Source organism: Cervus elaphus, chromosome 4 (genome assembly GCF_910594005.1).
Source record: "Cervus elaphus chromosome 4, mCerEla1.1, whole genome shotgun sequence".
Lineage (NCBI taxonomy): Eukaryota > Metazoa > Chordata > Mammalia > Artiodactyla > Cervidae > Cervus > Cervus elaphus.
The window spans coordinates 57,743,360-57,770,223 of NC_057818.1; the positions used below are offsets into that span (position 1 = coordinate 57,743,360).

At 39.2% G+C, this 26,864-nt stretch overlaps 1 pseudogene; it reads left to right on the top strand.

Moving 5' to 3' along the window:
• Positions 1-1,091: 1,091 nt before the first annotated feature.
• Positions 1,092-26,486, top strand: LOC122692803 (annotated as a pseudogene).
• Positions 26,487-26,864: the final 378 nt, after the last annotated feature.

A 26,864-nucleotide genomic window follows, 5' to 3' on the forward strand; every position in this document is an offset into this window, starting at 1 on the left:
ACTTCAAGATGTATTCTTGATGCTTTTGTGGAGAGAGATGAACTCCACCTCTTCTGAATCCTCTGCCATCTTGACTCCTTCTATCTCGGTTTTAGGCTTAATCTAGCCAAGTGTATGCCAATTTTATGTAAATTGTAAACTCTATTCCCCAACAATAGTAAGTAGAATAAGTTATTATTTGGTATCTTTCAGCTGTGTCTTCTCTCGACACCCAGGGTTTGAGGACCCAAAAGCCAGGCTTAGAAGATTTACTCCCAACAGCAAACCTAGGAATATATGAAAGCTTTCACCTTAGAAATTTACATTTAACCAAAGACTGCGAATCTATGAGGGCATATAAAGAACGGAGAGCATGTTATGATGGACACAACCAAGTTGGTTCAGTTTCCCTTAAAGTAACTATTACCGCCAAAAGAAATCAAGGATGTAAATCAAATAAGGAAAAGCCAACTTCAGATGACCAATTTCAGTCATCAACATCTGCAGTTAGGTGTATATTTGTCAGCAAAGATCCACATCGTCTGTTGAAACATACATGTTCTCTCAAGGGAAATGTGGAAAATCTGGAAAGTCATCTAGTCTCTACTGCAAATACTCATTCAAACCTATACTCTGAGCATAGCTGTCTATTAAATATACATTCAACTATGTCTGGAAACCAGAAACTTAAAGATGAGGGCGAAAATTCCCAATACAATCAATTTGAGGGGTCTTTTAACAAGGGTTTCTTGTTCTTCAACCAACAACTCTTTTCTCCTTGTTCCACAATCTGTAATGATGATAATAATGGGAGAGACCTTATTCAACCATCATTGTTCAATACATATGGAGGTATAATTAGTGTGGAACAACTTTCCAAGTGTAACAAAATGAGGAATGCCTTAAGCAGGAGCTCTACCCCCAATAATTACAAGAGTATACATGATGGAATGAGAAGCTCTTCATGCAATGGAACTGGGCATAATGCTGACCAAGACTCATATCTCGTGAAACAACAGGGACATCAATTTTCAGACAACAATTCTAGACATCAGAAATGTAGGAATATATTTTATCAAAGCTCAAATCTTACTATTAAAACTTACAAGAGTATGGATATTGGAGAGAAGACCTATAATTGTTATGATTATGGTAAAGTTGTTAACCAGTCTTCACAACTTATTCAACAGCAGATAATTCAGAGTAAGCGGAAACACTGCAAGTGTAATACATGTGGAAAAGTCTTTAGTAACTCACCAAATCGAAGTAGACATAGGAAAGTTCATACAGGATGGAAGCATTTCAAATGTACAGCATGTGGCAAAGCCTTTAATCAGAGTTCATATTTAACTGAAAATCTGGGAATCCATGCTGGGGAGAAACCATACAAATGTACAGAATGTGACAAAGTCTTTATCTGCTCTTCATGTGTTACTCAACATCAGCAAATTCATACTAGGGAGAGATCTTATAAATGTACAGCGTGTGGCAAGGCTTTTAAGCAGAGTTCAACTTTAATTCAACATCAGCGAATCCATAGTGGGGAGAGACCTTATAAATGTACACACTGTGGCAAAGCCTTTATCAATTATTCATTTCTTACTCGACATCAGCGAATCCATACTGGGGAGAGACCTTATGAATGTACAGCATGTAGCAAGGCTTTTAAGCAGCGTTCAACTTTAACTCAACATCAGCGAATCCATACCGGGGAAAGACGTTATAAATGTACAGCATGTGGCAAAGCCTTTATCCGTTATTCTTTTCTTACTCAACATCAGCGAATACATACTGGGGAGAGACCTTGTAAATGTACAGCGTGTGGCATGGCTTTTAAGGAGATTTCAACTTTAACTCAACATCAGCGAATCCATACTGGGGAGAGACCTTATAAATGTACAGCATGTGGCAAGGCTTTTAAGCAGAGTTCAACTTTAACTCAACATCAGCGAATCCATACTGGGGAGAGACCTTATAAATGTACAGCATGTGACAAGGCTTTTAAGCAAAGTTCAGGTTTAACTGAACATCACCGAATCCATACTGGGGAGAGACCTTTTAAATGTACAGAATGTGACAAAGCCTTTATCAGTTTTTCAGTTCTTACTCAACATCAGCGAATCCATACTGGGGAGACACCTTATAAATGTACAGCGTGTGGCAAGGCTTTTAATCAGCGTTCAGCTTTAAATAAACATCAGCGAATCCATACTGGGGAGACACCTTATAAATGTACAGAATGTGGCAAGGCTTTTAGGCGGAGTTCAACTTTAACTCAACATCAGAGAATCCATACTGGGGAGAGACTATATAAATGTACAGCATGTGGCAAGGCTTTTAAGCGGAGTTCAACTTTAACTCAACATCAGCGAATCCATACTGGGGAGAGACCTTATAAATGTACAGCATGTGGCAAAGCCTTTTCCCAGAGTTCAAGTCTTTCTCGACATCAGAGAGTTCATGCTGCAGAGAAATGTTAGAAATGTAAGGAATGTGGCAAAGGATTTCCTCACAGTCATCACCTCACTCACAGTCAGAGAATTCATACTACAGAGAAACCCTAGAAATGAATCAGTGATAAAAAATTTGGTCCTAAATATACAATTTTGAAAAAACGAGTGTTTTCTTTGGAAAGATACATGAATTAAAAAAAATGTAGAAAACTGCTTAATCAGACATCAAAAGTAACTCAATACCAGAGAATTCATACTAGAAAGCATGTCATTCATACCACTTTTGTTGAATTATTCTAAGCAGAAACACTGTAGCAAGTATTACCTAAGTAAAACACATACAAAATTGATAACGTTAGTATTGATCACAAGTTGAGGGGGTGGACATTTGCAGAGGTATAATTATTATTAATGTATCCTTGTTTATGTTAACGTTATTTGAGATTATTAAGGAACCAAAACGAATGTAATTCAACTCTCAAATTACTACATGCTGTGATTTGTTTCTACTGTATATATGAACTTATGTTTTTGATGGTTGTTGCCCAATGGTATGAGAAGCCCTTCTATATTAAGTGGGACTCATTTGCATTTATTCTCCAATTTATAAGATTAAGAACACAGTCATGTTATATACACACTAAACCTCTGAATGGATGTATTTGTCACTGATGTCAAACACCTCTGTGGTCACCATGATGTAAGTGTTCAGGGAATAATTCAAAGTAAGACAGAAGTTTGCTCTAAGTTTTCAATAATTATGTCACTTGCTTTTTAAGCATAAAAGAAGGATAGTTGATGAAAATCGAAGGTATTTTGATAACAGCAACATAGAGAAATCATGCATATTATCTGGCAGGCTTGAAGTAAGGACACCTTCTCTTCTAGCTGATGTAAGTATAGAACACTCTTTCTGGAAAAGTCATATTAATATAACGAATGTCCATCCATGTTTACTAAATTAGCCTCCATTTTGTAAACCATATAAATCACATTCTCAAATCATTTCATCAGAGAAACAGGAAAGTTTTTAGAAGCTTGTAATGTGTATTTTAATCAAGGATCAAACAACAATTGGAAAAGGTTTTATTCCATCTGTGTAAAATTAATGTATCTTAATGAATAAAAGTGAATGGTTTTTCAGTGTTACAATTGATGTGGAATGGATGAAGGGTTAACGCACCACCAGCATTAACCTCTCCCACCTATTTAAGCTTGCAGGAAAGGTAACGTAATGATTTGTAGCACAGGGGGATGGCATCTGTAGAAATTAGTTTCTTACTGCCATTAAACCTCTCATAACTTCATATATTTCCCACCATTGCTACGTTGTGTCTCCACTCCCATTTTTATCTACTTGGCCATCGTGGTGGTACTAATAAGAAGGATCATACAGAGTACTGTTGAGAGCTCCCCTGAACTGCTCCATGCTGTTGCTGCCTCAGTGTCTGTCTGGGGAGCAGGCAGCCTGCAGGTCCTTGAACTCACACCAGCCAGTCCTGTGAGCACCTGCACTAGATGACCCCTTCCTTGGGACCAGCAGTCTTGCTGAAACCCAGGGTCTACTGCACAGGCCCCCCCTTCAGTGTTACCCTCAGAGCTCATCAGAACCCTGCTCGTCTTTCTTTGAATGGACCCCTCCACACTCAGCCTGTGGGACCCACAGCACTTCACCCAGGGTCAGGTCTGAACACGTACTGGAAGTTTCTCTGCCTGGTTCTAGCCTTGACCTTCCTCAGGGGACCTCAAGGCTTGCTGTGAATTTTCTGAGGACCTAAACTCAGAGTCATAAACTCACCTGCTGCAATTGTCCTTTGTTCTTCTGTTAGCTAAAACTTTTCAGGGGCTCATTTAAGCAAATGGAAGTTTAACAAAGTCACAAAAAGAATAGTCAAAAGCCATGATGGGAAAATTCTGAGCCAAGATTTATAAAATCTTACCCAGTATCATTCTTAGCACATGTGTCTTGTAAGGCTTAAAGGAACCGTTTTCTCATGGCTTTGGCATACTTTGAATGCAATATATAAATATCTGAAGATATATACATAATATAATTTATATAACACACATTGAATACAAGATATAAATATCTGAAGGTATCCATGTTAGCAGTGAGAAAACCAAGAAGGAATATGTGAGCATATGTGTATTCTTACACATTTAACTTAGATAATTTAGAAATGCTAGATCAAAACTGGTCATTTCAGAATTGCAGATGATTTACTAAAATCTATAAAACTTGTCAATTCTTTGATTAATCTGTTTTGTCTACTTTTCACGGAATTCATTTCCTTAAATGTCAGGAGGTTATGTTTTTTAAGGAACTTCCACTCGGTCCACCCACGTGACTGCACCAGCTTACATTCCCTCCCACCATGTAGGAGGTTCCCTGATCTCCAAGCCCCTTCAGCATTCATGATATTAAAAGTTTCAGCAAAGGAATAAGAAATCTCCCACAATTATCAGATAGACTTATATAGATAACACTAGGCTATGGTAATTTAGGTTTAAAGTCTCCTCTGTGTTGAAAACAATTAAATCATACTAAAGATAATCAGTCTAATAACACTAGACAACTGGGCTATGTGCCTTATAGATGGTGGTGCCAATGTATAATTTCCCTGAAAGATAAAGATTCATACAGAATAGACTAAGTCAGATGACCTGGGATATACTGGGCTACATCTAATGGAAGCTCTTAACTTAAGTCTTACTTGTGACTTACTAATACTGCTGGCTATGTTCTTTGTATTTCACCTGTTTTACAAAATTGCTGTTTCTTACACTGCCAAATGTGTGACTGAGGCCTTTGATAAAATTATATATAGTTCCATATGGGATAGATGATGATAACAGTGTAACTCTAGATATGAGAAAAAGCAACAAGAGGGAATGTTTTCCTGGAGCAAGAGGCTAGTAAGACAGGTGGTCCAGAGAATTTGGATACTGTTTAATGGCCTAGTCCAGTAACAGCACATTGAGTGGCCTGTCAACAAAATCGTTGCCAAACCTGAGAATGGACATTCTCAGCACCATGAGATAAAATGGTCATGAAATGCGCCCTTGCAAATCATGGTCAAGTTTATGAGCAAAAAGGGGCTCTGCCAACTGAAGATTGACACTTGCCATCTACATCTACAGAGATTAAATCATGGCCACTGCAACTGCTGACTTTCAACGGCCCTGAAAGGAGTTCAAGGTGAAAATCAGGAATGAGGCACTCTGTGCTCTGGAAAAAACTGACAGAACAGCCTTCAGATAGTTAGATCTTTTCAGGAGATTTTATGAGTCCCAATTCTTGCACCTTCTCATACCTAGAGAAACACTGACATCATTAATGGTGACATCTGCTTTGACTATTAAAGAAAATTTTACAGTTAATAGTCAAAATAGAGTAGATATGTGTCAGGGAATGTTTGACGGGAGGATTCCTACATGATGTCTCTCATGAGTCCTTTGTCCCTCTTCAAGCGGAACAGCACGCTGCTCCCAGGGACTGAGGTCATTGTGTGAGGCAATCATGAGTCCCCTTTAGTAAACATTCTCCTTAGGACAAAACAGCTTAGTCCCCTTCCCCTTTCTTGAGATATGGATTGTCTCCTGACCTCGTGACTAACATTACCCCTTGTTCCCTTGATAACGGTTGCTGTACATTTGGTTTTCTGATCTCTATCATTCCCGAAAGAAGTTTCTTGTACTGCAGCCTATATATACTCATAGAAAAATCATTAAAGCACCTTTGCTCCATCAGAGCTTAGGTCCCCGGGTCTTTTTTTTTCTCTCTCTCTCTTTCTTTCTTTTACTTTCTTATCGTCGACTCTGTACCACCAGGTTCCGGTCCATTAAAGGACCGCAACAAATGGTGCCAACGAACAGGGACACTGGTATACGTGGCATAGCGGGCGGAATGACTCAGGGACCTATTGAGGTCGGTAAGTACTAAGGCATGGGTTAAATGGCTGGCCAGCCCCATTATTTTTCTACTTTACTTCACCATTTGTTTAAATTTCAGGGACTTCTGGCTTCACGGCAATGAATAGAGGCTTGCCTTCAAACAGTAGTTGAACATAATCCTTAGTTTCCTGATAAATGCAGTTTTAATTTAGAAATTTGGCTCCAGGTCAAAGCAACTCTTAAATGAGCAGCCAAACAAGGAAAAAATATTCCAATTGATCTCTAGCCCCTATGGGCTCTTATTAAAGCTATAATTCTGCCATTTCAAGGTACATTCTAGACCTTCCAATATTCAACAACAGACAGAACACTTATTACATAAATATAAATTAAATGATTAAACTTTACAAAAGGCCCAATTAAAACAATACAAAATATCTCAAAATTTTCTTACTAGCCCTGCCCCGGCTGCTCCAAATGCTTCTCCTCTGCCAACAGTCGCAACTCCAAAAGTCTCTCCTTTGTTGGAACCTAATGAAAAGTTATGCTAATTTTTAAACTAGATTAGAAGCTGCTATTTCCCGTACTGTAATCGGAGAAGAAACCAAAAAACAGCTAGAGAAATTACTTGCTTATGAGAATGCAAATCAGAAATGTCAGAGCTATAGCTACAATTTGTGAGACTAAAATTATTATTGATTATTTAAAAGCTTATCACAATCTAGGATCAAAAACTCAAAAGATGCAAATGCTGATTGAGGCAATGGCTACTACCTTTAAAAAGAGAAATGAAGGATGCTTTAATTGGAGAGATAAAAATCATTTAAAAAGGGACTGCCCTAAAAAGGCTAATAAAATACCAAAAAATTTGCCCTCGCTGCCGTAGAAGAATGCACTGGGCCAAAAGTTTAAATTTGATATTGATGGAAAACATATTCCAGGAAACTCCAAACAGGAGCAGATTCTATCTTTTCCCTCAAACCCTCAACATCCGGCAGTGCTGCCGTCGATATACCAGCCCTAAATGATTTTTTCCTTTACCTCAAACAGTCCCTGCTAGAGTGCCTACCGGACTTTTTAGACCCCTTGCCCCCACAAACTTTTGGTCTTTTGCTTGGCCGATCTAGTCTGTCTTCTAAAGGAATTACTGTTCACCCTAGAATAATTGATTCAGATTATAAAAGAGAGATTCAAATTCTGATGTCATCTCAGATTCTATGCCAATTCAAAAAGGGGGACAAAATTGCTCAATTACTTCTTTTATCTTACATTTCTATTAATTCCTCTAATAATGTACGGACAGATGGGTTTGACAGTACAGATCAAAAACAATCTTTGTGGACATTATTAGTATCTGAGTATGCACGATCAAATATAAATATCAAAATTAATGGTAAAAGATTTTCTGGTCTCCTCGACACTGGATCTGATATTACTATTATTTCCAAACATTTATGGCCCAAGTCCTGGCCTGTACAAAAGGTCTCTTGCCAAATTGCAAAAATGTCTCAAACTAAAGTACAAAAAGTTTATCCAAGTGTTCAAATAGACTCATGTGAGGGACCAGAAGGCCAACCTGCAACATTAAAACCTTATGTGATAAATGTACTCTTTAATCTAATAGGAAGAGACTTACTTATACAATGACAAACTCAGATATACATTCCACATTTTTCCTAGGGGCCACTGCTCATTTAACAAACAAAACAATTATTAAAATAACTAAGAAAAATTATGAGCCTATTTGGACAAAGCAATGGCCCCTTACAAAAGAAAAAGTACAAGCTAGTAAAGAACTTATAAACACACAATTAAAATGGAAACATATTGAAGAATCTTGCTCTTTTTAGAACTCTATTTCTGTTATAAAAAAGAAACATAACAAATGGTGTCTCTTAACAGAGTTTAAAAAAGTTAATTCTTTTATGAAACCTATGGGTACATTGCAACCAGAGATCCCATCACCTATTACTATTCCTCAAAATTGACACATTATTATTACTGATTCACAAGATTGCTTTTTAAATATACCTTTACACCCTTTAGACCGGGAGAGATTCACTTTCTCTCTCCCTTATCCTAATCATATCGGGCCTCATAAAAGATTTCAGTAGACTATGTTACCTCAAGGTATGCTTAAAAGTCCTGCTACTGCTGCTGCTAAGTCACTTCGGTCATGTCCTACTCCATGCGACCCCATAGATGTCACATAAACCCCACGTTCCCCCATCCCTGGGATTCTCCAGACAAGAGTACTGAAATAGGGTGCCATTGCCGTCTCCATAACAGTCCTAGTATTTGTCAAAATTTTGTAGCCAAGGCTTTACTTCCTATGTGACAACAATTCCCTCATACATATATCATTAATAATATACTATAGCTACAAAAAGGAGAAATGATATTTTTGACACTGAATGGCTATGATATTCTTTAGACTCTGGAAAAAACTGATGAAAATAAAATCTTTTTTGAAATTGCAAAACCGGTTCTTCTTGCACGTGCAGTTAGGAAAAGGTTAACTTGTTAAAATATTTTTTTTTTTTTGAGCTCCATTCTGCCTGAGAAACAAAAATAGGCCTAAGAAAAAACCTTAAGTTAACTCTTATCATGTCCTTGGGATACACAGCCCACTCTATCTAGGACTCCAGCCATTAACAAATTGGTGGAGCTCAAAATAAATAAATAAAACAAAAAGATATTTTAAATTTCAAACGGAGAACTATGTCTATGTATCTAAAATTATCTATGTCTCAATGTATGTCTTTGTTTTTGGATAGTGTGGAATTCATGAGCTCTATTTGGATTCAGCTTTACATGAACTAAAGGGTGTTCAATGTTGGGTATAATGTTTATTTAAATGTCAATGTGATTTAAATATAATTATTTGTTAATCTAGTTGAGACATGTCTTGAGTCATCAACATTATATAATACTTTTATTATGCCTTGGTTTAAGGTAAACTAAGTTTGTCAACAAAAAGGTAACTCTTTATATATATATATATATATATATATATATACAAATATATAAATGAGATAAAAGCTTTTAATAAGCTCTTAGAAATAATTATATTTTTGATAAAATGATCTATTATCTATAATCTAGAGCCATCTCTTGAGATTAGAGTGACTTAGGTTTCTAGAGTTGTGCTGAACTAAGTAGTAGAAGTTTGTTGAATGGCTGGGTCATTTCCAAATGAAGTAAGATTTTAAAGCATTAATTGCTGAACATTGGTTTACTCTTAAAAGGGGTTTTTCTTGCAAAAGAGCTGAAAAGATTTTGAGCTGTTAATAAATATAAATATATATTTATATAAAAATGTATATGTATATATATAATATGATTTGAAAAATATGTTCAATGGCCTATAAAATGCTAACATACAAGACATTTCATGGTTGCTATAGAAAAGTAAAATATATGCTTTTAATAGAAAGATATAAGAAATGGCAAATAAAATAATGAATACAAAAATATTTTTTTAATTGTTAAAACATTTATTATAAAATAAAGTGGTATTTACATAAGCTTTACTAGACTAGTTTTTCATTGTCGTTCTAGCTACAGCAAATGTTCTTTCTCCAAATTAAACCAAATTAGATACAAGAGAAAAATTCTGAGAAAACAATATTTAACAAAATTAACTTTGGTCAGCAGATACATTCAGACTGCAAATATATTTAAAAATACAGTTAAAATGCTTGGGTGGATCAGAATGAAAACCACAAAGTATGGTATGTTTATTTGAAATAAACATTACATTTGTTTATTATGCTATCATACTTTGTTTTGGCCTTTTAACTTTTAAAGATATTAGGTGCTAAAATTTTAAAAAGGCTTATGACAAATGAAAGAAAATTTTATGGCAAATTGATGTAACTCATTGTCCTAAACTTTCTTCCTCTTCCTTCTTACATGTCTTGATCAATACAAATTCTTCTTTTCTAGGGACAACACCTCTCTAAGGTAAGACTACACAACATGTTATAACCCACCTATCAACTTACTTCACGATAATAAAAACACCTAATTCTATAAAAACAGACAATGACTCTGCCTATATTTCTAAACAGTTCAAACAATTTTTACATTCATTCTCTATTAAACAATTGCAGACCTTCCTTATAGTCCACAAACACAAGACATGATTAGACAAACACATTACACACTGTAACTGCAAATAAAAAATTAAATAAGAGAAAATACACATGAACACTTTTGTCTTCCTTGTCCAGAGCAAACTTTGCTAGATTCCGGTGTAGTGTAGTCTTTAAGCCTATAACTATTGTTGGTGTGACTATTTCTGTTCCCAATGTGTAAGATTCTTAAAGCAAGGCGAAAATGACATAAAAAAAAAAAAAAAAGACACCATTTCCTGAATAGATTATTTGTTCCTAAAAATATAAAAAATGTAGAATGTTTGCCTTCTTTTCAGGTCTGTCTTCAAAGTGTAGTCATCCTCTTTAACACACTGAACAGTGAGATTCAACAGTTGCTAAGCTACATTTCTTTTTCAAAGACAAGGTCAAATATATTTAGATGTGAGCAACATTTCATTTGCCAAGTTGTTCTACATCACCTTTTCAATAATTTCACTTAAGAAAAAATATTTAAATGGTTACTCCTAATCCTCTGCCCCAAATAACACAAACCACAGCCAAATACCAGTCCCAAACAGATTTCTGAATGATTTTTTTCTTTTAGACTGAAATATTTCCTAAAAATGTTTTCATCACTATCGCTTTCCTCTCTTTTTATAACTATTGTTAATATAGCCTTATTTGTTTTAAAGTTTTTAAACTTACCACAAAGAGATGTTTTGACAAAAACAAAAAACAAACAAACAAAAAAAAAGGTTTTAAAACATTATAGGACACCTCCTTTCCTTTGCCCATTTGATATCAAGACAGGTTAACTAATTAATAAAAATCTAAAAAACTAATCTTACAAGAAAAAGATATGCTTCTTGCAGGGAGCCGGCCTGAATGTACGGGCCCCTTACGGCCCTAAGAGAGATCAAAAGGTCTCTCTCTGTCCTGCCACCCCTTCTTGTTAAAGTATAGACTGGCACTTGTCTCCTTCAGGGAAAAAACACACCGGTGACCTTTTTGCCTGTTTTTCTGGTGCTGATAAGCTCATCATGCTCGAAACCTGTTTTCCATCTAATGTTCTATTGATGAAGCCTGTTTTCTATCTAATGTTCTAATGATCTTAATCGTGTTGGGCGCTAGGGTAATTAACGCTTTACTGATCTTGAGTGTGGGAATTTAAAACATCTGTAGCTCTGCACGTATGCAAACCCTCGATCTATTCTTAGTAACTCCTGTTAGCGTATATATCGGCGTGGTATTCTTCAATAAAGTTGGCGGAGTCAGACGCAAGCGGACTCCGTCCCTCTCAACCCCATCTTTCTCTTTCTGAGTCTTCTTTTTCCTAGGTACTCTGGTAATTGCGTTCTTGACCAGTTCATTTGCCGGCAGGCTCCGGCAGCCTCTATTTCTCCAGATGGATCCAACGAGCTCACATGACTTCCTCTTCAGAAAATTCAACCTAAGGGGGGCCCCCAACATTCAGACTAGAGATGAAACAGCAAAAAACCCAAGAAGAAAAAATTCCAATATAAGCCATGGCGACATTAAAAATTTCCAAAAAACGCCACACTTGACGTCATCGACCTTATGATCTCCCTACTTGGGGGCAGATAAAAACCCTTACTGATTAAACTAAAAACCTGATTTCTCAACAGGGAATGCCTCAGAATCCTAAAAATATTTTTCTTTGCTATGCTTGCTTTACTTGCTTTTGCTTCCCCCGCTCAGGCTGACCTGATTGATCACACTTACTGGGCTTATATACCTAACCCCCTTTTTTTATTACAGGTTGTAAAATAGACAGATATAAAACCAATCACATCCACTAATGAGTCAACACATATGCCCCCTCCTTTAGAACTGGAGGGGCCCTCTCATCCTGAAAAAAAAAAAGAAAAACTAATTAATATCGTTCTAGGTTATGAAGTCCTTCCTTTATGTATGGGCCCAGCAAAATTATGTATAAACGTTAGTCGACAAACTTGGGCTTTCGTCCTGCCTCCAAAAAAAGATTTTTGGACACTACTTAGATTATTCACTGCCCTTTCTTTGTCAGTGAACCATGTTTATACTACTAAAACTTTAGAAAAAAAATTAGAAAAAGAACAAAGAACAACACGCCAAGGGTTTACTAATAAGAACTTTAAATATATTCCTGTTCATTGAGACAAATGTCAGGCCAAACCAAAAAAATTAATGTTTATAGCTAATCATACAATTGTCAATAGGAGACCCCATAGTATGTGGTTATTGAACTGCTCAGATGATATTAACAATACTATATATGATTATATTACTCAAGTAACATAGAAGGTTACTAATACTACAATAAAACATTACCATGACAGAAGACTTCTTGGCTAGCTTGATGATAGAATGGCCCCCACCTCGTCCTCGAATCATCTTTGATAAACAGATTGGGCCTAAACAATGAGACATCTAAAAACTTGCTACAAACACCGAAGAACTTGAGACTTAGACCAGACATTCCACAGGGACCAATCATAGCTATAACAATTATTTCTTTTGCTATAATCAATCATATTTTATACAAGTCTGTGTTCCATTTCCTTTTGTTATAGCTATAAAAAACTTACAATTCAATAAGACTATATGTTCTGTAACTTGCATAAATTACAGATTATATACTTGTCTTAACTCCTCTATTTCCTTAAGATATAATTCTCTTTTAATTCTTCGATCTCGACGTAGTCTGTGGTTACCAATAAATCTCCAACAGCCCTGGAAAGAAAGTCCCATGGCTGGACTTGCTTCCCAGTTGCTTACTAAATTGCTCCGGCAATCTAAATGATTCATTGGATGGCTGATTTTTAGTATTTTGGGATTAATCGCCATTTGCACCACTGCTGCTGTCACTGGTGTTGCTTTACAAACCTCTATTCAGACACATAATTTTATTCAAAATTGGACTAAAGATGCCCATACTATATGGGCCACTCAGGCTCAGATAGATGAAAAAATTCAAGAAGAAATACAAAAACTAAAAACAGCCATTGAATGGGTTAGAGATCAATTAACAAATGTACAAAAACAGGTGATGCTAAAATGTGACTAAAATTCTACTCAATTTTTTATTACTCCTGTTCATTTTAATAATAGTGCCTACAACTGAGAACAAATCAAGTTTCATTTACAAAACATACATGATAATGCCTCTCTGAATGTACAATTATTACAAAAAAAAATATTTGAAGCCTTTTCTAATAATCTGCCCTCTTCCATTGATATGGAAACTTTAGCTAAACAATTAGCTGATCAAATATCTGGGTTAGACCCATGTAGATGGTTTCAAAGTCTTACTCATAACATTAGATCTAGAACCATAATTTTGGTGATTGTCTTAACAATTATATTTGTTGTCTACCATTGCCTTCATGCAAAGATTGTCAAAACTAAACAAATTCTGATGGTCAGAACTCTTCTTACAAATATTATAAATAAATAAGGGGGAATTGTCAGGGAATGTTTGATGGGAGGATTCCTACATGATGTCTCTCATGAGTCCTTTGTCCCTCTTCAAGCGGAAAAGCACGCTGCTCCCAGGGACTGAGGTCATTGTGTGAGGCAAGCATGACTCTCCTTTAGTAAACATTCTCCTTAGGACAAAACAGCTTAGTCTCCTTCCCCTTTCTTGAGAGATGGATTGTCTCCTGACCTTGTGACTAACATTACCCCTTGTTCCCTTGATAACGGTTGCTGTACATTTGGTTTTCTGATCTCTATCATTCCTGAAAGAAGTTTCTTGTACTGCAGCCTATATATACTCATAGAAAAATCATTAAAGCACCTTTGCTCCATCAGAGCTTAGGTCCCCTGGTCTTTTTCTCTCTTTTACTTTCTTATCGTCGTCTCCATACCACCAGGTTCCGGTCCGTTAAAGGACCCCAACAGATATGTTTCAGACATCCTGGGAAATAACCAGGTGTTACTATGGGTGTAATTTCAGATTAGACATTGTATTGCTAAACACTTGAGTTTTCTGAGTCATGTCAGGCTTAGATGCCACCATTCTCAAAACAATGTCTGCTGGAAGCTAGTAACTTATACCTTACTTTTTATAAAATTAGGCAACTGGCCATCTGGCTAAAAGTCTCCCCGAAGTGTCAGGTCCAGACTGAGTTTCAGGCCTATTCTTCTAAAAAAAAAAAAATAAAAGAGATTTATTTTGTCTATTAAAATTCCAGTTATCCCTCCTCCAGCTACTACTAATTGGGTCTGTTACAACAAAATGGCAGACCAAGGGATTGAGATTTTAATCATACAAGGCTCAGATCTAGGACTTGGAACTCAGGAATACTTCCAATTCAGTGTCTCTTCTCCAAGCTGAGGCAGTCCTGTGCCCCATTTTGACAGGAAGTTATCACAGTCATAGTTGTCGTGTTCCCTAAATTAAAACTGAGCAGGACTCTGTGGGGTGGCGACTCTGGAGTACAGATCTGCTGTGTGTTCTCCATTTCTCATCTGTAGGATATAGGCTTCATTCAGCCTCCTTGACCTTCCCTGAGTTCCAAAGGGTGGATTCAAATGATTGCTAATCAGGGAAGGGAGGGAATACAGAAACAGAGGAGAAATAATCGAATGGTGGTACAGCCTTGAGACAGAGTCCTGGCTCCTACTCAAAAAAATATGCATAACAATGTCTTTGAGTTCTTCTACAGAACTGGAGTCCCCACCCAGGTGGAGGATGGTAACTTCAGACTAAACACAAGATTCCTGGAGCTCAGCTCTGTTGCTTCACCACCAGCCAATCAAAAAAAAAAAAAAAAAAAAAAAGTCACAAACCCTGCAGCCCTCACCCCAGATGTTGCCTCCTGTTTCTGGGGACCAGCGATGACCATCCTGTTAGGTCTCCTGTTTGGCCCCTGTCTATTTCTTCTCTGCGAGGTGCCAACAGTTTCAAACTAAATTGCTGTTATTACAAGGGTGAAAGCTGGTTTCAGATGTGGAACACCCCAACTTAGATCAGGTAGAGAGAGACTTCTGCTCTGCTAGGCAAGCCTACGCCCAGGCACAGCAGGAAGAAGTTACGGAAGAAAGAGACCTCCGCCCCAATTCCCAAGAAGCATCTTGAGTATGAAGTCTCTCAGGGGGGAGCTGTTAGGGCAAGCACACTGGTTGAAACCGCTCACCCTGGCCAGGCACCATAGTAACCATTTGCATGAGTTGTTTTATGACAGGAGATCCTGATAAGGAATACGGAAATAATAAACCACCAGCAGCTGGAAGAGTGGGGGAAAGGTCAAAAGGAGATACCGCGTGTCCGTTCACTTCCATCCACTTCCCAAAATCCCTCTTGCTAGCGTCCATCTTGGCTGAGCGATGCGTGGGCCACCAGGAAAGACTCTGAATTAGAATGATTGGCCAAAGACCCCCCTGGAAACTAATCCAATCACCATAAAACCCAAGACTGCGAGCCACGTGGCAGAGCAGATCTCCTGGGTTCCCTTACCCTTCTGCTCTCCCCCCGGGTGCCCTTTCCAAATAAAATCTCTTGCTTTGTCAGCACATGTGTCTCCTCGGGCAATTCATTTCCGAGTGTTAGACAAGAGCCCAGTTTCGGGCCCTGGAAGGGGTCCCCCTTCCTGCAACAGTTTCTTTTCCAAGAAAGCGGGGATGGACATGCCTCCAGGCTCCTGGTCTCTGAAGTTGGAGTTGCCACGCCTGCAGAGAGGTGGTCACAAAACAAATCATTTTGTGAAAACCTGTGTCCCCAGGCTGCAGAGGGGGGTGAACAAAACTAAGGACAGGGGAGATCTTTGGGAAGAATTCTGCAAGTCAAGCCTGGCAGGAACCCAAGACCCCCAGGTGATTCCCACCACTCTCTCACCTTTCCCCTCCCAACCCCCAAGGGCACAGGCAGGCTGTGGACCACCACACTAACCCTAGAAAGAGCCCCTCCCCAGGGAATCAGGTTGACCTTCTTTGTTTCTAGAAGTTCCCTCTCTAAATCCTCTCTTCCTGAGGTCTCAGGTGTGAGGTTTCCCCTCAGGGCTCTGAATGCGGGTCTTCCTCTGGCATTTTTTTCACAACCCTCATAGGCTGGGTCAGCTAGCCCAGAAGCAGGGTCCATTGTCTCTCGTGAGCTGTTCTCTGTAACTCGAAAAGGAAGGAGAAGAACTAGCCCGGACGATCTGCAAATAGTGTAGAGCACCAGGATGTGATTAGCATTATCAGGTTAGTCTTGATTCCCCACTACAGATTGGGACCACAGAAAGTCGAAAAGGAGCTCAGAAAAGGGTGAGGGAAACAGGAAAACTTTTTCTTCTGTTTCCCTGCAGCAGTTGCAGGTTAAACAGCTGCATGGATGCCTTTGAAGGTATTTTCTCAAGATGCAGATGTGAGTTTGGGATGTAACATCCCCAGAGAAGACCCAGAGCAGAAGGAAGAAAAGGAGGAAATGGCAGCTTCTCAGGTATGTGTCCTGTCATAAGTCTGGGGCTGGGTCTGCTTTTCTTCCTGAAATGCTTGGACTGAGAATCTGCAAACCTTTAGTTCTCTGCTGCTAATTTTTCTGCTTAGGATGCTTGTTATCACCTTATTTTTCCTTTTTTTTTTTTTAATAGTGAAAACCAGCTCTTCAGGTTGCGTCTCCCTGATGTCCCAAAGCCTTTTCTCCATTGTCTGTATCCCGGCTATAAAGCATGATGAATTCTCAGCATGAAATAGTGATTTTCAATGTTGAATACATTCACTTTGTGAGAGATGAACATGGGGAGGCACTGGTATCTGAGATTCCCATTGGGATGTAGTTCGGTGTTGGGATCTTAGGGAAGTTGGGGAAATGCCATGATGAATTTACATGTGAATGCAATTCAGCTCTTTAGAACAGGAAGAACAGGAGTAAGAAAATGTCCTTGTTAGTAGAATGAATTCAGCATTCCAGAATTTGTCAGAAGTTAAAGTAGCATAGACAAACCTCTATACTGATAAGAAATATGTAATAAAAAATGGACTATTAAGCTACAGATCATGGGAGGTATATAGGAGGTGGAATTTGCAGAAAACGGACATTTTTCTTGATAGATTGAGATCATGGTTTTCCTAATATTGCCAAAATACCCGTCAGTGATAATGCATTTTTCCATGTACCCTATGACCTCTGATGTTCACTGGTTCAGGTGCTTCTGTGAGATTTCCACGCTATGAAATTCATTTTTTTTTTTCCCTGTCTTGAACAAGGGTCTTGGAAAGAAAAAATGATGGATATGCCTGTTAGGTAGTTAGAATAGGGAAAAAGAGTCCAAAATGGCAGTGGCTAAAAGACCTGGAAGAGAAAGCCCGCGAAAATAGAACAAAGGAAGGTCCGAGGGCCAGAGTGAGAAGGTCAGGTAAAACAAACAACACTCCTGCCTAAGCCCAATTTACATAAGGCAGGCCCAGGGACGGAGAAACATATAAAAAGAAGAGCCAAAGCCCTCTTCTCCCCTCTTTGCTCCCTCTCTCTCCCGCGCGATGGAGTGATCTCTTCGCGTCTTTGGATCAACGTGCCCTCATGCCTCAAAGATGGATTTTCCTGCTATTATCTAAATAAATAGAGCTGTAACACTGGTTTATTTAAGAGCTATAACACGGTCTGTTCGAGACCTGAGAGCTATAACACAGTCTGTCCTCCGAGAGCTGTGACCCGCCAAGGGGCTTTAATGTCCCCTTTAAATGATACAGATTTTGCAGGACATTAAAAGATTCAGAACCAGAGCTCTCTAATTTTTTATCATTGTATATGTCTGCACCCTAGTCTATTTTAAAAAAATTAAAATAATATCATCCTCAAATATTTATGTACACTTTCAATCAGTTAAAAATTATCCTGATTTTATTGACATGACAATTTTTCTCTATTACTAAGTATCCCATTTTAGTGTATGTCTGTATGAATGAACATGTTAACATCATTTGATTGATTTTTCTCTTTTTCTTTTTTGAAGATTCCCTGAAGCAGGGAATAGCTACCCACTCCAGTATTCGTGCCTTGAGAATCCCATGGACAGAGAAGCCTGGCAGGCTACAGGCCCTGGGGTTGCAAAGAGTAGGACACAACTGAGTGACTAACACTTTTCTTGTTTTTAGTATTATTTACAAATACAGGAATTTCTATAAACTTTCATTAGAGTTAGCTCTGTGCATTTGTCTCTGTTTTATTAAAGTCTAGAGTCAGAAACTGAAGTAAAAGTTAAGCTGTCATTTAAAGAATGTTTGTTAAAATATTTGCCAAAAGATGCAACAGCAACATTATTGATTTTAAATTATTTCTGTTATACATTCAAGACTCTGAAAAACTGTCAGAAAGACATATAGTATATACCAGATCATTAAGATGATTCTTGTCACTGAGGTTACTGTCGTATCAGACCTGTAAAATCTGTAAAGCACTTAAAGTTCAAAGTTAAACATGAATTCTTTCCTTACTATTCTGCTTCATTGATGTTCAAACATTGTCACTCATGGAGCAGAATTTTCAACATTACTAGTTCAAATAAGCTTGTTAAAAATGTGACATACTGAGCCCACTCCAGAACATTTGGATCAGGAAGTGCTTTTTAAAAATATTTCCTGTTTCTTCTGATAGACAGTTTATCCTCTGTCAAATGAGTACAACACTCAAAAATAAATATGTCAATGTTGATCTGATTATTTTGTAATTTCTCTTCCAAATCAGAAGAATTTCTGTAGTGGTTGATGATCATATCTCATCCTCTTTTCTTGGGGTTAAAAATGTGGTAGAAAATATTACTGTGTAAAAATTATATTATTTTATAATACAAGCCACTCTCCTAAATCAAAACCATTTCTCTTGCTGGTTTCATCTTGGGTCACATTAGGAAGTCTTCCCACGGCCCCATGGCATCTGTACTTTGTATTTCAGGGACGGCTGACGTTCCAGGATGTGGCCATAGACTTCACTCAAGAGGAGTGGGAATGCCTGGACCTTGGTGAGCGGGAATTGTATAGGGACGTGATGTTAGAGAACTACAGGAACCTGGCCTCCTTGGGTGAGGATAACTTCTTTCCAGAATCCCTTATCTACCCACTGGGTTTTGGTTCCTGTATTTCTAGAATGTCTCCTGGAATCTTCTGCTTCTTACAATAGTTTTAGATCCCTGCTTTCTATGGGAAAATGGGTATTTCTGAGTTGAGAAAGAAGACTTCATGATGATTCATTAAGATTCTGACTTTTCCTTGATGTGATCTGCCTCCTTCTTCTAGGTTAGTGGTAATTCTCCAGGTTCTGTGGTATAAGAGGGTGGCACTCTCCTTTTCAAATCAGATTTCTACTACTTACTTACTTTGGCCTTAGTAGTACTTGACTAGAATCGCAAGGTCTTTTCTTTATGTATTTGTTAGTGTTATAAAAGTGCTTTCGATAAAGTGTTTGGGGATGTAATTTTCTAGGCTATATTAACATTCAACCATGCCTTCTCTAGAGTGTTAATATAATGAGCAAGATTACAGTTGTGTCCGACTCTTTACGACCCCATGGAATAGTTCATGGAATTTTCCAGGCCAGAATACTGGAGTGGTAGCCACTCCCTTCTCCAGAGGATCTTCCCAACCCAGGCATGAAACGCAGGTCTCCCACATTGCAGGTGGCTTCGTTACCAGCTGAGCCACCAGAGAATGTTAATACAGCCTAGGAAATGATGTCCCCAAATACTTTATTTCCAGGCTGTATTAATATTCTACCATGCCTCCTCTGGGCTTCCCAGGTGGCACCAGTGGTAAAGAACCTGCCTGCCAATGCAGGAGACGTAAAAGAAGTAGGTTCGATCTCTGGGTTGAGAAGATCTCCTGGAGGAAGACATGGCAACCCACTCCAGTATTCTTGCCTGGAGAATCCCATGGACAGAGGAGCCTGGTGGGTTATAGTCCACAGGGTGGCAAAGAGTCAGACATGACTGGAGCGACTTAGCACACGTGCCTTCTCTTCTCACCTGAATACATATTAGAGTGGAAACTGATGAATCTCTAGCAAAACAAACACCCCTTTTCCTGATAGCAGGTCTTGTGGTCTCTAAGCCAGACCTGATCACCTTTCTGGAGCAAATGAAGAATCCCTGGGATGTAAGGAGACTGGAGATGCCAGCCATGTACACAGGTAGGTGTGAAGGGATGGAGCCGATGACTCAATGACAGGTCCAAGGATCAGTGAGGAAGTCATCCTCTGTCATGTGGTTTGGGAAGATCTGCTTCAGTGGAAATGATTTTAGAGAAGCCTGGGTTTCTTTCTGCTGCTGTCATGGGCGGATATCACCTGCCCCATTCTGTCTCTGAAGTCATTCCTGAATTCATCTCCAGTGATTACTTTTCTCAATCACAGTGAGAACTGAAAATCTCCTCTTGGCCTGTGACAACCTGCATGAATCAGTTACTATTGCATTTCCTGGGGGCCCTAGGAAAACTGTGCACATTTCTGAATAACTCTAAGACGCCGCTATTCAAGTTTGTTTCTACCACTAGATGGTAGTATGTGAGTGGAATCGTAGACATACTGCCAAAGTTGTAAGAATACTGTGGACAGAGGGTTTTTTTTCTGACTTATAATTTCTAAAACACTGGAAGCTACAAATATGATCTTATACATTTTAAATTTAAGTAATTTCTTCACTGCATAAACCAAAACCTCCCTAAAGAGAAAGAATGCAAATCTCAGTGTTACTTCAAAGTTTCTGTTTTCTTCATATGAACTCATATGAAATGTTAAGTGTATTTGGTGCAATTCCTCAATGCTAAAAGGCTTAAATATATTCAATTAGCTCAAAGAATTTTCAAATAAATTGGCATAAGAGCTTAAAACATTTTCCACTATATTTTTTAATGGTTTCAAACTATTACAATTTTTAGATAATATAATCTTTAAAACACATTCTCATTGGAGTATAGCTGGTTTACAATGTTGTACAGCAAAGAGAATCGGTTTTAGTATATACCTACTCTTTTAGATTTCCTTCCCAACTAGATCTCCACAGAGCATTGATAGTTTCCCCTGTGTTCCCACCATATTGGAAAAGTCTCATTTCTTATTTAATTTCTCAAGAACTACTTCTTTATTAAATAATCTTGTTATCAGCTTCCCCAGACTTTGTCCTATGTGTCCTCACTTTCTGATTAGACCTACGTCAGTATCATTTATGATGTTTAGGTTGAAACATCTAATGCTACTGCTGCTGCTGCTGCTAAGTCGCTTCAGTCGTGTCCGACTCTGTGCGACCCCATAGACAGAAGCCCACCAGGCTCCCCCGTCCCTGGGATTCTCCAGGCAAGAACAGTGGAGTGGGTTGCCATTTCCTTCTCCAATGCATGAAAGTGAAAAGTGAAAGTGAGGTTGCTCAGTCGCGTCCAACCCTTAGCGACCCCATGGACTGCAGCCTACTAGGCTCCTCCGTCCATGGGATTTTCCAGGCAAGAGTACTGGAGTGGGGCGCCATTGCCTTCTCCGAGACATCTAATAGGACACGCTAAAATAAGAAGTGGGTTAAAGAGTTAGAAGGCACCTAGCGGCGTCTCCATTTAAGATGACTTAAGTCAGAAAGTACTCATTAGACTGCTGTCTCCTCTTCATTTAGTGGTTCTTGTAGCTTTTTGTCTTGCTCCTTCCTCTACACCATACTTCTCTGTCCTCTCATTTTGTCACATTTTCTGGGTTTGTGGTCTGTTCTGCAGGCTGCAGGATCCTAGTTCCTCTTGCTCTGTTGTCTTCCCCCTGTGGGGTGAGGTTGGTCCACAGGCTTGTGCCCTTCTCCCCTTGATCTGGGCTTTGATTGCTGTTACTGTGACCCTAGCCTGCCCTGGATATTGAGGGGGGCTTCCCCGTGGATCTGTGGCTGTCACCGTCCTGTCTGTGGTGGGTCTGCTTCCTGGTTGGTGGAACAGAGCCCCCAGATCTGTTTCTTCACTGTGATTCTGATCTGTGGTGGAGGCAGGTGGGATTGGAGCACACCGTCTGGGAGAGAAGCCCCTGAGGATTGCTGGTCTGGGGATGTTCCCCTCGGGGTGTGCTCACGCGTTGTGTGAGTCTCAAGTGACCCTGGTCGGCACTGCACTTGGCCCCACCTCAACCATGGGTATCTCGGCACACGGCCCTGGTGTCTCTCAGATGTTGTTTTCACCAAGTCACCAGCATAGATCCAGTGAAATCAGGGCCCAGAATTGCTTTCATGGAGCTGGATCCACTGTGGTGCTATGGGGCAGCTCAGACTGTGGCCTGGCCCCACCTCCCCACGTACATCCCCACAATGTCTACAGCTGCTAAAGCTACACCTCCATGACTGGGGGATCCCTGGTTGTCCTTCAGATGCTCTATAGGGACTGAGTTGACACAGCCAGTTGCCTGTGTAAAAGCATGGTTAGTGCAGCTGCAAGGAGACACTTCAGCTTTTCATTCTTAACCCTGAGGCTCAGCTGTGCTTTCAGCTCCATCTGAGCATGTGGCCCACCCACAGGTGTCTGCTCCAGAGGCTGCCCCAGAGCATAGGAGTCTGCTGATTGTAGAGGAGGGGCATGGGGGAGGCCATGGCTGGGCCTCAATAGAGCCCACCCGGGTGGCAGCCCTTCCTACTGCCAGGGACAAGGGGCCAGCACATGGGGAGAGAGGCTGCAGTGGGGTTCTTCCCTTCGGACATCACTCAACAACGCTGCTCTGCTCTATGGTGGTTCAGGCTTCCTCCACAAGCATCCCATTTGCAGAGCTCCTACCTCCCTCCCGTCCCCTCAGGATGTCTCCTCACAGCCAACAGCAGTCTTCTGCCTGGGTCTGCTCTCCACACCCCACTTTCCAGCACCCAGCCCTTGTCTGCAGCAGTGGACACCCTCTCAGGCTGGGTGGACAGGGCAGGGGTCAGTACCACGTGTGTATCTCACTCTGTCCTGCTGCCACAGACCATTGCCATGTTCTCTTCCCACAGAGAACGAGGCTCCCCTTCTGTCCCAACTGAGCTCCCCCAGTGAGAGGCTTCTCCGGACATGGAGACCTCCTCTCTTCCGATCCCCCCGAGGGTTGCAGGTCCCATCCCGCTTCCTCTCCTCTTCCTTCTTTCTTTGGTCCTAACTAGCTAAGTGGGAATCTTTCTTGTCGTTTTAGGTGTTGTAGGTCCTCTGCTAGTGTTCAGAGGGGCCTCTGTGAGAGTTGTTCCATTTCTGATGTATGCTTGATGCATTTGTGGAGAGAGATGAACTCCAAGTCTGCCTAATCCTCTTGCATCTTGATTCTTGTGTCTCTATTTTCTCTACATCTTTAAGGATATTCACTGAGAATAGTAGATTTGATATCTTTCACTTTGATAAACTTTTATTTGGTATCTTTCAGCTGTGTCTTCTCACAACACCCGTGCTTTGATGTCAAAGAATCCAAGGTTAGAAAATTTAATCCAAAAGGCAAACCTAGAAACACATGAAAGAGCTCATTTTGGAAATGAACATTTAATGAAAGACCAGGATTATACAGGGCTTTGTAAAAGACCTAGAAGATGTTTATATGGACATAAAGGAACTGAGACAGTTTCACATAATGCAGACATTACTGCCAAAAGAAATGAGCAATGTGAGTCAAATTGGGGAAAACACCCATTTCAGTTAACAACATCTGCAGAGATGTGTACCTTTTCAAGCAAAGGCTTAAATCATTTTTTGAAACATACACGTTCTCTGAAGGGAAATGTGGAAAATCTGGAAAGTCATCCAGTCTCTACTGCAAATACTCATTCAAACCACTCTGAACACAGGCTTCAATTACACACACATTCAAGCACGTTTGAAAACCAGAAATTTAAAAATGATGGGGAAAACTCACAATATAATCAATTTGAGGGATCTGTGAGCAAGGGGTCATTATTCTTCCACCAACAGACAGTTTCTCTCTGTTCCAAAATGTGTAATGTTGATAATAATGGAAAAGAGTTAATCCCACCATCATTGTTCAATACGCATCATGATATGGTTAATATGGAACAACTTCTCACATATAATAACACGAATCAGGCCTTAAGCAAGAGCTCTACCCCCAATAATTACAAGAATATTTACGATGGATTGAGAAGCTATTCATGCAATGAAACTGGGTCTAAAACTGAACAAGACTCTAACCCTATGAAACATCAGGGACCTCAATCTTCAGACAAGGATTCTAAAAATTGTACATGTAGTAATATCTTTTATCAAACATCAGGTCTTCCACTACAGAAAAGTACACATACAGGAGAGAAGACTTATAATTGTGAATATAGTGATATTTCTAATCAGTCTTCAAATCTTACTCAACAGCAGAATATTCAGGATCCGCAGAAAAGTTACAAGTGTAAGAAATGTGAGAAAGCCTTTACTAACTCAGCCAGTCTAAGTAGACACAGGAAAATTCATTCAGGATGGAAACCTTTCAAAGGTACAGTGTGTGGCAATGCTTCTAATCAGAATTCAAAGCTTAGTCAAGATCGGCAAATCCACACTGGCAAGAAACCTTATGAATGTAAGGAATGTGGAAAAGCATTTATGTCTTGCTCAAATCTTAGTCAACATCAGCGAATTCATACTGGGGAGAAGCATTATAAATGTACAAAGTGTGGCAAAGCCTTTAATCAGAACTCAAAGCTTACTCAACATCAGCGAATCCATACAGAGCAGAAACCTTACAAGGCTAAGGAAAGTGGCAAAGCCATTTTTAGGTGTTCACATTTCAGTCTGCATCAGCAAGTTCATGCCAGGGAGAAACCAAGCAAATGTAAAGAATGTGGCAAAGTGTTTCCTTGTAGCTCATGTCCTACTCAATATCAGGTAATTCATATGCAGCAGAAATCACACAAATGTATGAAGTGTGGCAAAGCCTTTAATAAGAAGTCAAACCTTACTCAACACCATAGAATTCATACTGGAGAGAAGCCTTATAAATGTAAGGATTGTGGCAAAGAATTTAAGCAGTGCTCAGGTCTCACTTACCATCAGAAAATTCATACTGGAGAGAAGTCTTATAAATGTAAGGATTGTGGCAAAGCATTTAGACAGCACTCAAGTCTTACTAAACATCAAGTAATCCATACTGGAGAGAAGTCTTATAAATGTAAGGATTGTGGCAAAGCATTTAGATAGCACTCAAGTCTTACTAAACATCAAGTAATCCATACTGGAGAGAAATCTTATAAATGTAAAGAATGTGGAAAAGCCTTCAGTTACTACTCAACTCTTACTAAACACCAGCGAATTCATACTGGAGAGAAGCCTTATAAATGTAAGGATTGTGGCAAAGAATTTAACCAGTGCTCAGGTCTCACTTACCATCAGAGAATTCATACTGGAGAGAAGCCTTATAAATGTAAGGATTGTGGCAAAGCATTTAGACAGCACTCATGTCTTAATAAACATCAAGTAATCCATACTGGAGAGAAATCTTATAAATGTAAAGAATGCAGAAAAGCCTTCAGTTACTACTCAACTCTTACTAAACACCAGCGAATTCATACTGGAGAGAAGCCTTATAAATGTAAGGATTGTGGCAAAGAATTTAACCAGTGCTCAGGTCTCACTTACCATCAGAGAATTCATACTGGAGAGAAGCCTTATAAATGTAAGGATTGTGGCAAAGCATTTAGACAGCAGTCATGTCTTACTAAACACCAAGTAATCCATACTGGAGAGAAATCTTATAAATGTAAAGAATGCGGAAAAGCTTTCAGTCACTACTCAACTCTTACTGAACACCAGCGAATTCATACTGGGGAGAGGCCTTATAAATGTAAGGATTGTGGCAAAGACTTTAGGAAGCACTCAGGTCTTACTTGCCACCAGATAATTCACACTGGAGAGAAACCTTATAAATGTAAAGAATGCGGAAAAGCCTTCGGTCACTACTCAAGTCTTTTTCAACACCAGCGAATTCATACTGGAAAGAAACCTTACAAATGTAAAGAATGTGGAAAAGCCTTTATCAAGAACTCACATCTTACTCGACATCAGAGAATTCATACTGAAAGAGAAACCTTATAACTGTAAGGAAAGTGGCAAAGGCTTTAATCAGAGCTCTCACCTTACCAAACATCAGAAAACACATACTGGAGAGAAACTCTAGTAATAAAATAAGTGATGGAAGAGGTTTGTCCTAAACATACACTTCAGAAAATACAGGACCGTTTATTTAAGAAAGATAAGAAATGACATAAAACAATGTAGGAAAGTATTTAATGAAAGTTAAATCTAAATAAATACCAGATATTACACACTAGAAAAAGTGAAATTTGCTCAGTTGTGTCCAACTCTGCAACCCCAGGGACTGTGTCCATGGAATTCTCCAGGCCAGAATACTGGGGTGGGAGGTGGATTCTTTACCAACTGAGCTTTCAGGGAAGCCTGCACACTAGAAAGCATTTCATCAATCCTTTTTTTTGAAGTTCTCTTCAGGAGAAGTATTGTAGACAGTAATCCATAGTTAAAGCATAGAAAATTGATA